We start from the raw sequence: 13,317 nt of genomic DNA, 5'->3' as shown, positions 1-13,317 counted from the left end.
CCGTGATAAATATTAAAGATTATTATTATTACTTTGATTTCGGACAGCTGGTTTTAGCATGACGGCGTAGAGAACTTAACTGAGTGAAACGTTTCCTACAATGATCACATGCAAAAGGCTTCTCTCCACACTGGGTCGTCTCATGTGTTTTTTCTCTAGAGTGAATTCTTTGGTGCTTTTTCAGTGCCTCAGCTAAAGTAAAGGTCTTCCCACATTCGAAGCACAAGTGATCCTTCACACCGCTGTGTATTTTCTGGTGTGTTTTTAAGTTACCCAGCTGACTAAAACTCTTTCCACATGAAGTGCAGGTGTAAGGCTTCTCCTGTGTATGAACTCTCATGTGGACCTTCAGTGTTTCTGCCCAAGGAAATTTTTTACCGCATTGATCACATTTATAGGGTCTTTCTCCAGAATGCAAACGCAGATGTGATTTAAGAGTGAATGCATGTGTGAAACGCTTCCCGCACTGATCACATGAGTACGGTTTCTCTCCAGTGTGGATCTTCATGTGTGACTTAAGGGATCGTTTTAGTGTAAAACTCGTCCCACATTGATCACATGTGTGCGGTTTCTCTCCTGTGTGGATCATCTCATGATATTTCAGAGATCTAGAACGGGCGAATCTCTTGTCACAGTGTGAACACTTGTAAGGTTTTTCTCCAGTGTGAATTCTCTGGTGCAGATTCAGAACAGCTGCAGTAGTAAAAGTATTTCCACAATCAAAGCACATATGATCCTTCACACCGCTGTGACTTTTCTGGTGTATTTTAAAATAATCCATTCGTGAAAAACTCTTTCCACACAAACAAACGAAAGGCTTCTGCTTTGTATGAACTTGCAGGTGCCTCTTCAGGTGTTGTGCAATAAGAAATGTTTTGCTGCATTGATCACAGTTATATGGTCTTTCTCCAGAATGAGTACGCAGATGAAATTTAAGAGTTTTTGCATGTCTGAAACTCTTCCCGCACTGATCACATGTGTGTGGTTTCTCTCCACTGTGGATTTTCAGGTGATCATTAAAGCTTCCTTTTTGTATAAAACTGCTACCACATTGATCACATTTATAAGGCTTCTCTCCAGTGTGGATCCTCTTATGTATTTTCAGAGTCCTAGACCGTTTGAATCTCTTGTCGCAGTGTGAACACTTGTAAGGTTTTTCTCCGGTATGAACTCTTTGGTGATCTGTCAATGCGTCACGTCTAGTAAAGGTCTTCCCACAATCAAAGCACTTGTGATCCTTAACACCATCGTGTCTTTTCTGGTGTATTTTTAAAGCACTCATCCGTGAAAAACTCTTTCCACACAGAGAACAAAAGTGGACCTTTTGCTTTATATGAACTTTCAGGTGCATCTTCAAAGATTCTGCTCTAAGAAATGTTTTGCAGCATTGATCACAGTTAAATGACATTTCACCAGAATAAGAATGGAGATGTAATTTAAGCGAGTCTGCTCGTGAAAAACGTGAGCGGCTTCCTCCAGTATGAATTATCATGTGAGGTTTAAGACTTGCTTTTGTATGAGAAACTCTTTCCAAACTGAGGCCAGGGGAAATATTCTCTGGTTCTTCTATTTAGTGAGCAACTTGAAGATTTCTCCAGTTTTGACAGGATGATGTTTCTCTCCCACCTTCATCAGGTCTAAAATTAAAGATAAAAAGATTTTATTTTAAGGACTTTTATTTTGACGGGCAGTGTTGAGAACACAATTCTCCATTTTAATTAATTTGCGGTCTTTATTTAACTGTCTATATGTTATTAGATACACAAAGAAAGAAAACCTTAGGTGTAGTGTTTGCTTTTATATTATTGGTAACAGAAAGGAAAGAAATAACATTCTCATTTACGTCCTAACGTCTTTTTGTCCTAAACGGACAAACATGTTGTTCTTAGTGCAAAGAAGCTCGCTAAAATCAGCAAATAAAACAATGACACTATGATGAGCATTCTCTAACATTCTCATTTACTGTCAACATTCAGCAAATTCACATCTATGTCATTAAAAAAAATCTTTATCTAGTAAAGATTTCATTTCTAATAAACATTTAATTTCACAAATCTTGCATTTTTAATCAAATCCAGGTATAAGATCTCCTGAATTGTGCATTTGTAGCTTGTATTTATTTTGCCTTATGTCTGTTCTAGAGACGTTACAGCTTTTTGATAAAGCTCGAATTAGCTTCCTTCGGAAATAGGTTTCAAATTCACACTGAATGCATTTATGAATGTAAAGCATGTATGTGTGTGTCAAAATCAAGATTAAAATCGCAATACTGATGAAAGTCTATTTGTCCATATTGCACAGCCCTATATCGGACTCGTTTTGAGAAAAAAGTAGCATCGGCTGTAGTGGAAATTACAATCTGAATTAAGCGCTATTCTGATTATGCACTAAGAAGATTCCACTTTAGCTCTAGAACATATATGCAGTATATTTGGATGATGAAGAATCAAGAATAAACATCAAGTCAAGGCGGTTGATTTAGGAGTTTTTTGGTGTCTACGTGTGATCCTGTCCGGTATCACAGCTTGACTCATAGAAACAGATTATTTGAGTTAGGAAATGTATGCTGAAAACTTTTAAAACTCATATTTTTCTACTGTTAAAGGTGCAGTGTGTAATATTTAGGAGGATCTGTTGACAGAAATGCAATATCATATACATATAACTAGGGACGCTCATATTGACCGTTTAACCGTTAACCGAAAGTATTAATACTATCAGTTAAATGGTTTAAAACGTTTTTAGTTTGCTGTAAAAATAAATAAAAAAATAAAATACAACATAGTTTATATTTATTAACTCATGGAGCGCGTGCTCGCAACCACACACGTCTTTAGCGAGACGTTACCTGTGTATTCCCGGGACATCCGTCCCATCGGAGAGGGTGTTTTCTGCCGCGGGTCTAATGGCGTGTTCACACCAAACGCGAATTTAATTATTTGCGTGAGTAGATTACATACAAAGTCAATGCAAAGACGCGAATAGACGCGAATTTGCGGCGGGAAAAGCTCGATGTGAAATCGAAATCACCTCAATCGCGTCTTCCGCGCAAGTTGGAAAATTTCAACTCGTGCGGAAAATTCGCATGAAGACGGTGAAATTCACAGAGTTGAGTGCGCCTCTGGATGGTGCTGTGAACCCAGACACGTCGGCGTTTGGCTTTCCTCCGTATCTGGGACTTCAACAAAAAGTACAGAGCAGCAATATAATTTATTTCAGACATGACGGAAAAATTATGGCAGAAAGAAATTGTGTTGTTGTTGATGATGATGACACACTCCTTTTCGCGGGATGTCGAGTAATCTAGAGCGAGTAAATAACGCGATGCGAATATACACTTCGCGTTTGACTGTCAACAGGCTGCGCTCCAAACTGACCCCATATCACGTTGATATGTTGCTTTTTTTTAAATAAAAATTAGACGAGGTGTTGAGGTAGGGCTGCTATTTTTATTTAACGAAAAATATTAGTCTAATGGGAAAAAATTGCCGGTTTTTGAAAGCTTTGTTCAAACGGATTCAGTGTTTTCTTTTTGTCATCTTAATTTGTTAATTATTTAAGTTTAAAGAATATATTTAGTGTAGGCCTATTTTGTTTTTTATTTGTATTATTTTATTCTGTTTTTCTCTCACTGTCAGAAATGCTGCAGGTGCGTGAAAATTTAAACTGAATCCAGGTTCTGTTGTTGATCTGTTCTGTATGCTGCTGTTTGCACTTTGCACGTTCAAATAAACCCTTTGATAAAAAATAAAACTTTTTTTTTTTAAAGGGTCACAGATACGCATCAATTTTATTTGTATTTAATGCCAATTCAATATTATAATATTATCAGTTAACGGTTAATAATCGATTAACAAGCGGCGGTTGTCGGTCGGGAAAATTAATCGAAATGAGCATCCCTACTATGTTTTCAGTTGTGTATAAAGACTTTACTTAATGAACCGTTATGTTATTACCTTAAAATGAGCAGTTTCTATCTACAACGCGGGTCCCCTTACATTGAAATGCGTCGACATGTTTCTACATGTTCAGAATCTAAACATAGCTCGTTTTTCTAATAACTACATTCACGGCGATTTACACCACATGCGTATTGGCAGGTGTTATTTTAAAGGGGTCCTATTATGCTCTTTTACGAAGTTTGATTTTGGGGTGTAAAGAATATGTTTTCATGCCTGATTTTTATTGTTTGTCACATATTTTACACTATTACAGCTAGGGATGCACGATATTGCATTTTGGCCGATATTCGATATGCCGATATTTTCAAACAAATTTTGTCCGATGCTGATACCGATATATATACACATTTTCCCCCTGATATATTTACACTTTAATTTAAAATTTTTAAGTTCAAACTTCAGTCCTTAAGTGTAAAATAAATAAAAATAAAATTTCAAATAAAAAATGTACATCTTCTTAGTGCTGGGCGGTTTGACCAAAAATCAACATCACGGTTTTTTTCTAAATTATACCGGTTTCACGGTTTTTACCGTTTTTTTTTTTTTTTTTTTTTTTTTAAGCATGATGGGTGTTAACCACATTTTCTACTGAGTGAGAGAGGAAATACTGGAGTAGATTTACTAATAATGCCCAATTTTATTGTCATGAGTTAATATTATAGAAAAAATCCACACTAATATTAATAATACAGGTTTGCAAGGCTGTTTACAAAGAGGTGCCAGCAGGACGCGCTTTAGGAGCGGCAGAAACAGTGGTTTCCCCGGTAACGGCTGTACACAAAGCAGCAACGCACATAAACACTGCTTTATCAGGAAAGATAAAGAAAGATTCAATCGTAATACCAAAGAAACTTTTCTAAAGACCGTCAGTTCACTTCAGATACGTTAATACAGTATAAAAACACGCGCGCCGCGAGAAAAAAAGACACTCTCACCCCCACACGTCTCGTGCCCATTCTAGTCAATGCTTGTGTTTCAGATCGAAGCTTCCCAGAAGCGGCTCTCCGCACCGCTTCGCTAAATATAGGCGCCTAGTCTATTTTGACGCACCGCGTGGAGGACGGAATAAAACCTTGTCGCAGCTGTAATGCGCCGCAGTCTCCGCAGACGTGTGTTGTAAATGAGGGGTGAGACTGTGTCGCGCTGCGCGCAGCGCCGCGTTCCGATTAAAGCGACATACACCGGTATTGCGGTATATTAAAAATTCATATCGTAACAAAAATAAACACCGGTATTCGGTTTGAACCGGTAAACCGCCCAGCACTACATCTTCTACTTGAACAGGTCTACCAAATGCTCCCCTGTTTTCGGTGCTGATGCAGTGTCGACCCGTTCATGTAACATGTAGCCTAAGGATGGCGCTGCCAATAAAGCAACTAAAAGCTGTCACAACGAACCGCAAAAGTAATGATTATGAATATGTCAAATATAGCAAGGAGACATTTTAATTAAGGTAAAAACATTTAAACAAGTGTTTCCTGTGTCGGCTGCAAAGATGAAGTTGACGATGACTCGCGATCTTCACAGTAGTGAACGCCACAGAGAGAAATGCACATTTCGGATTAAATAGTTTTCTTTCGTTTTGAATTGTTCTGTTTAAAAATATGATTTCAAGCGTTCTGTAGATAATATATATATATTTCTCAGGTCTGTGAGGCAAGTAGCCTAGGCTATGCTGAGTTTCGTTTCATTTATGAGACTAGCTCCAGTTCAATCGTGGGCGCCTCCGTGTCATGATATCTATTATCTATTATCTGCTTTACATATTATTTATTAAGTCCAGGCAATTGGTTGATAAAACATTGATTAAAATCAAGATACAATTAATACAAAACGAAATTTGCTTACAAAACGAAATTTGGAGCATATCGGCCGATGCCGATGATGGTCATTTAAAGCTTTTATCGGCCGATACCTATGTTGTGCCGATATCATCGTGCATCCCTAATTACAGCTCCTCTCTCCCCAGTCTGGTTCGAACGATGATACAAAATGTGCTGTGATTGGTTAGCTGGCCCCTTGTGTTGTGTGATTGGCAGCGCTTAGCCCGTGTTTATGAAATGTCCCGCCCCTTCATAACCGGAGCTCTACTCAGATGTAAATATTAACGATGGCATCAATTTCAAACCAATCTGAGCTGAATGTTAACAAACAAGAGGATCGTTCAGAACGAATTTCAAGTACGGACTTTGCAAGCACGGATTTCCCAGGACGTTTCAGAGTGTAGTTACTTTTGGGTAATTTTCTTATTGATAAGATGTTCTCCACTATTTAATCATATTTGTTGGAAAACTATGGTAATTCAAACAGTTATCGATCACAGTATCATGGATAATTTTTCTAAGGGATGGTGAACAGCCTAGGGCTGGGCGATATATCGATATAAAAAAATATAGAGATATATTTTGAAATGCGATATGAAATAAGACCATATCGCATATATCGATATAGGTCAAATTTTCAAATAGTCCGCCCCTCCTTCCACTCTGCGTGCATGTTTAGAGCATGTTATGTTATGAGAGGCGAATCATGACTACTTCAGAAAACTCAGCACAATAGGAACTACCAGGCAGTGACATAAGTGTACGCTGAAATAAAGTTTTTCACCTCAGAAACACGGACTTTCTTGTCCTGTCAGCCGTTATACTGTGCTCGGAGCGCACCGCACACTCTTCAATTGCACACGCAAATGTGGCGGCGCGCGCTGTGTATCGCTTCACTGCAGGCTATATAAAGTGTAAAAGAAACTACGAGCATGCAACGCCGTTACGTTGTAAATTACACGAAATAAAAGTAATGCAGGTATGATTTTCATTCTATTCACCAGAACAGTTTCAATGTTTCATTAACAGTTATTGTTAATATTGTGTATTCACCATAGTAACTGTCGTTGCATATTAACCCCAAAATGCCACTATTTTTCTTTGTGTCATTTTTTATATTATTAAATGACTGTAGTGGCTCATACCAACATTGTATTAACAAAAACTAGTTTGGGACTGCTATTTAATAGCTTTAGCATAGGCCTAATGTTTATTTATTAGTACTAGTCTTTACTATTAGTCATATTTTTACAATTTATGTTAAGTAAAGGGGAAAAGTAACTTACTTGTGTATGTTAACAAATTTTGTGTAAATGTGTTATAATTTGCCTACATACGTAGGCTATATAAGCAAATTATAACATGTTTTCACAAAATTTGTTTATATTCAACGTAAACTTTGAAAATCATAATTAATAAATTACAATTCCAAGGGAATAATAGAACAATTATTACTTTTGTCATAACCCTAAGGTGAAGAAACCTGTTTATAATTTATTCATTTGATTTTGCAACTGTTTACTGAAATAGCCATTTCAATAAAACTACTTGTGACATTGTTGTTTGACTTCGACTGAACATTTGCTCTCACTTTGCGGAAAAAATATTGGGATATATATAGTATATCGATATTCAGCCTAAATATATCGGGATATGACTTTTGGTCCATATCGCCCAGCCCTAGAACAGCCTAACAAAAGCTACAGTAAACATCATACTGCAATGTTAGTTAGAAGGCTAGCGGAGGCAAAGCTTTGCCCATTGTTTACATCACACCTATCATAGCAACTACACAACACTTATAATTGGAACTGTTAATAGAAAACAGTTTGTAATAAAAAACTACAAATAAGAAGATATACATGTTGTGATCCATAAACAACAGATTGTTTCACTACCAACAAAATTGGAATGGCTACGTCTTCCAGAGGAAGGTTTTGTGCAAAGTTTCTGTCCGTCTGCTGGTACTTCGGTACCAAGTTGGTACTGAAATTTTAAAAATTTGACACTTTGAGTGCTGTTGAGTGGAATCGTAAACACCTCTGATTGGCCATTGTGTTAAGGTGCTCATCAGATATGTCTGTGATTGGCTAATATGATCAACGCACGGGAGAGTACTTTCAAGCGTGTATCTATGTAAGCACTCGGTGAAGAGCGTCATTGATGTATATTTACAACATGTTTTTGAAGCGCTGATCATTGTAGCCAATCACAGACACATTTAATGAACATGTGAGTACGGTTGTGGCAAAAATGTCTTGAACATCATCATCACTGCGCAAGAGACACTGAGTCAAATAGTCTTTTAAAGTATTTATTCTCTTGCAAGAGAAGGTCAGACAGTCATACAAACATTCAGAGCCTGTCTGCAGAGTGTAAGACAAGGAGGAGGAGCTGTGCGACACCTTTTATATTCTTTACCAAGGTCTCCTTCAGCTGTTGCTTTTCCTAGTAGTTTTCCACTAACTTTGACACTTTTGCACATGCTCCTACTGTATTCATCACTACTTCTGACACCAATTTAGATGCATCCTGACCCCTAAGGTCAGAAGGTCACTCTTCAGCTATCCCCATCCTGGCTCACTCTTGTAATGGAAATTTTACATTTAGATGTGTTTTTTACTTTTAGATGTGTTCTTTTACTTTTAGATGTGTTTTTACTTCTGGGTGTGTACAACTTGTATTAACGTTGAACATTTATTTTTACTCATAAGCATTTAAAGAAATATAATCATATAAGCTAAAGCACTTTATGGAACCAAGCTTTTAGAAATGCATAAGTTAAGATAAGCTTGCAGGAACAAAATGTTCTGGGTTATAGGAGACTAAGTAGCAAAGAGACTATGTGTACTCCAAGTGACCTTTTGTGTACTTCAAGTGTGAAAAATATGTGCGCAGCTTTGATCGAATGAGAGATAGTCAAAATTCGAGCAGCAGCTAAGAACAGGAAACTTCTGCAGACATGGTATTGTTCTGTCTAGATAAAATTTATGTTAGACAAGAGATCTTGAACAAAGATGTTTCCTTTTAAGGAAACCAAGGCGATCTTTTGAGACAGATGCAGCCTACCCAGGATGTGTTAAGGGTATATAACCTTGGCAAAGGGAACTAACCCCTTCCCTTCTCATACCAGATGCTCTCTATATGTGAATGCCAATTTCTTGCAAGAAATAAACATTTTGATACTTTGACTTTTCAAAGGTTCGACTTGTCTCCTTCCTCCTCACTTTTCGAATAGAATTATTTCCACAACACTCTGCACGGAGACAGATGTACAAACATAGCCTATATCCTGCTCACATTCAACAGTATAGACATGTGACACATTACTTTGCGATATGTGTTGAAGATCATTGGAAATAATTTTTTTTCCATTACAGTACAATAGGCAATCAGAGGTATTTAGCGCTCAAAGCATCACATTTTAAACAATTTCAGTACCGACTTACCAAAGTCAGTATTTTTGACAACACATCAACATTACACACCAAGTAAAGTTGAATGAGCATAATAGGACACATTTTGTGTTTCCGCCTTGTGATGGGTTTAAAAAAAATAAAAAAATAAAGTCTTATTTACAGGCTCAATATAAAGTATTTTAGGATTAACACTTCAAATACATATTTTAATTTTTACGATGTTTATACCGGTAATTGTTTTAATCTACTCGCATTAAATTCAAAATACATTTTTATGGACAAGTTACTGGATTTTTATGGACATGTTACTGGATCGTATATGAGTTTTTGAACTTACCTCAGAAGACTCAACGCTGAGGCGAAGTGAGCGTTGAGCGCTAGTGGTGATGACTACTTCTCTTCAGTTGGCAGGCAGACCAGCTTTAGGTGCATTACCGCCACGCGCCACCCACTGAGAAAACAAGTTTATTAATCTAATTTATTTTAGTAACTTCATCTGTAGACATGTGTATCATATTGCGTGTTATCTGTTGTTAATAACTCTGGGCTTTTAGCTCACATTAACATTATGCAACATGAAATACATTTCTATAGTCTTCTTTCCAATAGTTAATTTGATACAGTAGCATATGCGCGAAGCAACATGTACATGCTTTACATCTGGGCTTTTCAGTGCCATTGAACATTAATCAATACAAAAAAAAAAAAACGTTTTAAATGAACACATTATATCCTTAACCTGGTATTGGGAGTAACGTTACGTGCCTGTTCAATTTCAAAGAGAGCAAAAGTTCAGGATTCTATCCTCGATCAGAATCAGCCTAACATAAGAAAAAGGACAACTGAAACATATGGGCTACGACACAAGAGGATAGAATGACGATCGCTATAGCTAAACAAAACACGAGGTATAGCTAGTTAGCAATTTCACAAACTCTCAAAACAGCAAAGTTCTCGACACATCTCGATTAAAAAAGTGCACTCATCATAAATTACACATACAAGTTACCATATGCATTTAAACTAAAGTTTTAACAAATATGTATCAAGTTTACATTGCGCTGACGCGAAAACATACCTCTCTCAGTCAAGCAGAAAGTAGACAGAGAAAAGAAGAACGCGAAAATTCAGAATGACCACCACTCCAAAGAGTGTTACTTCTATACTCTTTGACCACTCTAGCTCATATCCAATAGAGGGCGCACTTACACAACAAATAACTCTGCCAATACCTATAAGCTACCATGACATTACTGAACAATACAATATTTTGGTGAAATAAACTCACAAACAATAGAAAATAGAAGATGAAAGTTTGCAAAAATATTTGTCATTCTTTGACCTGTTACACATGCACGCGCGTGCACGCGAGGGAGAGTCAGATTCTGTCAGGGAATCGATTTTCGACACTAGCCTATATGACAGGATTTATTTTATTTTTTTAAATCGAAAAGCTTCATTTAAGCTTGATTTTGGAAAAAATGTTAATAATATATTAACACATGCAAGTATATTATCATATATAATGCAACAATATAGACAACACAGTGTTTTAACATTTAAAAATTAGGCCTAGTGTTTACATTTCCTGAAAAACAGAAGTTTTGGTCATACAAGTGTTCCAATCGACAGCGAGACATTGGGGGCCCACAATTTTCTTTTGCCTAGGCTATGTCACTATTTGAGGTAATCCGTGAGGTAAATTGTGAGGCCTGGCTGACTGACAGATCCACTCACAGATTGTTAAAATACACATGACAGAATATCTCAAAATTCAATAGACAGTGCTGTAGTAAACAGACTCATTAATGTAATGAACTCAGTAATGTGTGGGGGAAAAAGAGGTCGAACATGAAATGGAGTATGATTTAGGCTATTAAGCAATCAACAGCTTTAGAAATTAACATGGAAGTTAAAAAAAAAAACAATTGTGGTGCTTGCGCCAAACTTATGAGATTGATTTTGATGCAAGTAGAATCAGTAAACAATAAAAACAATCAAAAAGTCATTGATAAAATAAGAAATGATTTAAATCAAAGAATTGGTGAAGCAACTATATCAGATGAAATCAGGGAGGCCCGCTACAGATCTTGAAGATGAACTTAAACTGGTTAGGATATTTATATGAAAGAGAGCTTGTATTGCTCAATGTGTTATTGGGTCACATTTGATGAGAACACAGAAAGGCATTTGAAAGTGTTGGATCTGAACATGAACTTTGATTTCAAGACAGCTTTTTTTAGTATGACGAAGTAAAGATACTAACTGAGTGACTATTCATACAGTGATGACATGTATAAGTCAGTGGCACGTTTTCCTGGATAAATAAAATTACATAAGAGAGATTAAATACAATTTTGTTTTGTATTTTTACACTGTGTAATGTTTTAATTATTAAAACCAAGTTTAAATTTCATATTGTTTTTATGCATTTTTGGCCTGGCCTGTGTCAGATAATCCTAAATGCTAATATATCCTGAACTTCATCTCCAGCGTAGCGTTGGATCATTGCCGTTTTCCTCGTGTCATCTTTGATGTCCATGGCCAGTAGAAAATTCTCAAAACGTATCCATTTTTTTTCCATCTATAAGGGGTGGTTTATTATGATTTAAATTTTTTTTTTTACTTTAGTTAGTGTGTAATGTTGCTATCTGAGCATAAACAACATCTGCAGAGTTACAATGCTTTAAAGTTCAAAGGAATGGGAGAATGGAATTAGAATGTAATTCTATTACAGTTCATTTTTTAAGGACTACAACAAACGGCTGATAGGGACTACAATAAGCTTCTTCACGGGTTAGTGACCTCACTAACCCTAAAACATAAACCCTGCCCCCAGGAACACGATTTATAGATTATCATGACAGAATATGCTAATCAATGACTTAAAGATATAGTTAACTCCACATCAGCTACAAACATAAATCAACTAACCATTAAGAAATTCCCGCATTCTACATGTTGTCACTTCTTCTTGAGTCTTTCAGTTGCCTCAAAATAGCAATGCGCCGATAATGCGCCTGAACACACCTCTTTTTCAGACCAGCACGTCCATGGAGGCACAGATGGGTGAAAATGCATTTGCTATTTAAACAACATGGTGCAGGACGTGAAAATGATAACTGCGTCGGGCTGCAACTAGCAAAACACACTTGCGTTGCGCCTGGCGCGGCATTGTGCCGAGTGTATGATAAATGTCTATGTTAATAGACTGCCTGTATGATTGTTAGATTGCCAATAATATGTGGTTGAAAACCTTTATTCTTTATGAAAATGAGTTAGATATATAATCTTTGGTCACACTACATCAAGTCAAACCTGAACTTTAACTGGCATGTTACAGTAGTTACAGGTTACATAGTGTCATACTGACGGCTGAATGTTGAAGCTTTCATTGGCCAAGGACCACGCAGAAGCCGTCTGACTGACATGTAAAGCAACCAATCAAATTTCGTTTTGATCTACGTCATGTTAAGGGGCATGACAATGTAAAGTTGATGTCCCTACAATAACAGAATGGCGTGCATGTAATAAACTATTCATTCCAGAACGTTGTGCAAGTTTACTGCAAAAGTGGTGCTGCTAACTTCACATGCTTTCTAAAATCCAGCGTTTAGTTGATCCTGATAAGCGCTCATTGTCACAGTGAGAGTGTTTGGCATCACGATTGCTTTTTTCCAGGTGGACCGTTAAAGAACTGCTCTCTGCAGAACAAATGGGTGGAGCTAAAAAAATGAACCATCACTGAATTCACTTAACCTGGACTATGACGCTATTTTCTTCTAGATCTGCTGTACAGCAGAAACCAACTTTGTTGCATTATTTTCCTGTTATTACTGTAAAGCTTTGAAACATCTGTATAGAAAAAAACGCTATACAAATTAAGGATGACTTGACTTGATATGGCAGAAATAATAAAGAGTAGCTCCTAGTATCCGGTTCCGAAATTGTGTTCTGCACGAAAGTTTCCTTAACTTCTATTAATAAAGCCTGTAGCTTTTAAACAAATTAAACTGTTTTTCATTTCCCAATGTCCTTACTTCTACTATAGCTGGACTCTTTCACAAACAGTTTGTCCATCCATCAGATCAAACCACAGCGGTACAGATGTGA

General features: G+C 36.8%; 1 protein-coding gene across 2 annotated transcripts in view; it reads right to left on the bottom strand.

The window, feature by feature from the left end:
- The window catches only part of LOC308702108 (uncharacterized protein), a 30,149-nt gene extending 19,736 nt beyond the window's left edge, over positions 1 to 10,413 (bottom strand). Inside the window, exons 1-2 of one of the 2 annotated variants that reach the window (XM_081384765.1) lie at positions 10,283 to 10,413; positions 9,542 to 9,655 (exon numbers count right to left, since the gene is read on the bottom strand). The gene's annotated coding sequence lies outside the window, so the exon portion shown is untranslated. The remainder of the gene's footprint in view (positions 1 to 9,541; positions 9,656 to 10,282) is intronic. The other variant, XM_081384767.1, reaches the window with a different exon arrangement.
- Positions 10,414 to 13,317: the final 2,904 nt, after the last annotated feature.

The sequence above is a fragment of the Scardinius erythrophthalmus genome (assembly GCF_964197995.2).
Source record: "Scardinius erythrophthalmus genome assembly, chromosome: 14".
Taxonomy (NCBI): domain Eukaryota; kingdom Metazoa; phylum Chordata; class Actinopteri; order Cypriniformes; family Leuciscidae; genus Scardinius; species Scardinius erythrophthalmus.
The sequence above is the reverse complement of the archived record's forward strand: the minus strand, read 5'-3'. Positions and strand labels throughout refer to the sequence as shown.